We start from the raw sequence: 3,546 nt of genomic DNA on the forward strand, positions 1-3,546 counted from the left end.
ATCATCAGCTCCTACAGAATCTTCGTCACCCTCTGGTCCTACAGTCTCATCTTCGTCATCCGTGTTGTCTAGGAAATCACATATCTCCCTTTCGCTCATTCGCTTTTTCCTGGACATGTTTGATCGAAGACCTGAATAAACAGAAAAAAGTGGATTTGCAGAACAGAAGATGTAAGTCCACAATCAGCCAACGCACAAGCAAGCACCAACAACAGGCACACAGACACACAAGTTTAAACTAGCACTCAAGAATCGCTTGTGACCTGTCACTGTGTGCGACTCACAAAGACGCTATTGGTTACATGGAAGGAGGGGGGGGGAGGCAGGATGAATTTCATGAACAAAGACAGCAGAGGCACCACATTTCCTTCGCAGCATGCTGTGACCAACATATTTCCTTTTGTTCCAGTCAGGCGTGACAGTGCATTTTGGCTTCCCTTGTTCAATTTTTAGACTCTCGTCACCAAATTAAGCATTGGAACACACAACCCAACATGTTGACAAAAGATAGCTTGGGTTTCCCAAGCTGGTAGGCAGAAAACTAGCTCGTAAATCTTATTGCATTGCATTCATTTCCCAACTGTCAAACCTCACATCGAAAAGGCGACGGGAAAGGAGGCGAAGGAGAGGGGGTCATGGGTAACTGGGTTTTCTTCGACAAGACATTTCCAAGTCTTATCTGAACATCTGTCAGCGTTTACAACCTCCCATACACTGAACATGTACTGAACTTTTTAATCAGCTGACTACGCCTATATTTTCAATGGGTCACATGTGACCCATTGGCCGAGTAAAGGTTAAGACTCGATCCTTATCTTCCTCCCAACTTTGTCTAGGCATGAAGTGACGTGTATCCATCACTCGACACAAGGATGTTTTCGAGTCCTGTAAAGATAGTGCCGGAGTTGGTCAGTTCCCTATGAACACTTTTTTCCAACTGTTTACTGTAGTGATTTATGGCACTGATGCACATGTGACATTGATGAAAACATAAGTTCCAAGCTATCCTAGTCACCCTCTTGAAACATGTTAAGGGTTTGATTTTTCCAGGATAAAAAGTTTGTAACTTTTGTCAATTTTTGTAGAGCATACAGTTTCAAGCATACACCCGTTAATAATTCTTAATTGCTCCGAAAGAAAACAAGTGTATCTGTGGAGAAAGGTAACAAATGCTTTATTCAAAGTATGCGCCATCGCTAGCTATACATTGTGCCCATCTGTCCGTCAAATTGTGGATGCCCTTTCAAAAAAAAACGTTCACATTTTGAAATGATCCAGTCAGCAAGCCACTGTTGGACATCTTCGTAATTGTTGAAGTGTTGCTGGGAAAGTGAGTGAGACATCGATGAAAACAAGTGGTAGTCCGAAGGGGCTAAGTCTGGTAAGTATGGCAGGTGGGGCAAGAATTCCCAGCCAAGCGCAGAAATGGTGTCTTTGACGCCTTTCGCTGAGTGTGATGAGGCGTTATCGTGCTGTAAAATCACTTTTCCGTGTCTTGTAGCCCAATCTAGGCACTTTTCGATCAATGCATGGTTCAAATTGATGAGTTGTTGACGGTAGCGAACGGCATTCACAGTTTCACCTGGTTTCAGAAGCTCATGGTACACCACACCCTTCTGATCCCACCAAATGCACAGCATTGTCTTCCTTCCGAAGCGATTCGGTTTTGCGGTCAATGTTGAAGGTTGTCATGGGTCAACCCATGATGTTTTGGGTTCTCTACGTAGATCCATTTTTCGTCCCCAGTCACTATCCAATGCAAGAAAGACTTTCTTTCATGCCGAGAAAGCAACACTTCACACACCGTTTTTCGTTTTCCATTTGTCTGTTGTTCAGATGATCCTGCCTTGTGGATCTTTCCCATGGCATGAAGATGATCAGATATAGTTTGCCGACCAACATTTAACTTCTCTGCCAGTTGTTGTTGCGTTTGCGTATCGTCTTCATCCAACAGTGCTTGCAATTCAGAGTCTTGGAATTTTTTCAGCTGGCCCGGGCGATCTTTGTCTTTGAAGTTGAAATCACCACTTTTGAATAGTCGAAACTAACGCACACACGCGTCTTGCGTTAGGACATTGTCACCGTACGTTTCCACAAGGATATGATGGCTTTCACTCGCATTTTTCTTTTGATCGAACAAGAAAAGCAGGACGTGCCACACATGCTCCTTATTTGGTTTGAAGGTCAACATGTTTCCCACACAAACCCAATATCATGATCACTCGCACTCAGTTGCACATCCACTGCGTTTTGACAGGTGCTGTCCTGACAACACACTGACGTAACAGTTGAGTGTGTTCACCAACCCTTGCTTCCAGCACCATCCAGTGACGAAATTAAGAATTATTAACCGACACACCTGGTGTAATAAATTATGCAAATAATTCATGTAAGTTAAAGGCAATGTTATTATTTATGCAGTGTTCCAGTGCACTGTATATACCTAGAACACCGGGAGCCCCTGGTTTAAAATAGAATCATTCAATAGCCATGCAATAAAAATGTTGGAAAGGGGGGCAAAGTGGTAGGAGGCACAGGAAATTCCTTGAAAGAAATTATTCAGGGACATTTTTAGTTTGTTTTTTTCTTTCCAAATTACATACATATTAGTCTGCTACAGGCTACTTCATGTATTTGCCTGTAATAGTTTCTCTCTCCCAGCATTCATCACAGTATGATCAATCGTACCACACTCCTAGTGGTCTGATTAATGCCACCCTCGAGATCATCCTTCAGGAGAGCATATAGACCCTGTACAAACTGGCACTGTCAACTTAAAGCACAATTTAGATTTGCATTCAATGTAACTTGATTGTTACATTTGAATATTATATAGGTAAATTATTCAGGTACTTTCACAATGCACCTAATATCAAAGGATCATTCCACATCAAATCACACAATGAAATTTCAGATTGATAACCACCGATTCAGATTTTGATGAAATTAGGTGTACTTCTTGAGACAACCAAGGTATGAATGCAAGCAAACATTTTCTTTTTGTAGACAAAACTAGGATGCTCAAGTTTCAGAATTTTCCATAGGTCAGTAACTGCCAAGGCAGTGATAATAGCCTACAGTGCTTGCAAAATTGTGAAACTTGAGAATCCTGTTTCTCAGTAACTATGAGAATGAAAATTTTTGTGTGTTCATACCCTTGTATTAACAAATACACCAAGTTTCATTGAAATCTGAATTAGTGGGTGTCATGGCCTGATTGATTTGAGTTTACTGTGAAGTTAACCATGGTTTTCTGGAGCCAAAAGTATTATTGAGAAATGGCAACACCACCTGCGCCTGCTAGTTCAAGAAGTAGTCCACCTCTTCTTCAACGGTAACTACATCATGGATATACATTTCTGACTGAAAACTGACTTATTTGATTAGTGCCTATTGAAAAAAAAAAAAAAATGCATTTTTAAAATTGAAACTGAGGTTTCATTAAAATAAATATTATCTGACATGCAACAACTTCAGTGTCAGTTATGGTACCTACACTTTATATATATATATATATATATATATATATATATATATATATATATA

Source organism: Lepisma saccharinum, chromosome 3 (genome assembly GCF_977018435.1).
Source record: "Lepisma saccharinum chromosome 3, izLepSacc3.1, whole genome shotgun sequence".
Lineage (NCBI taxonomy): Eukaryota > Metazoa > Arthropoda > Insecta > Zygentoma > Lepismatidae > Lepisma > Lepisma saccharinum.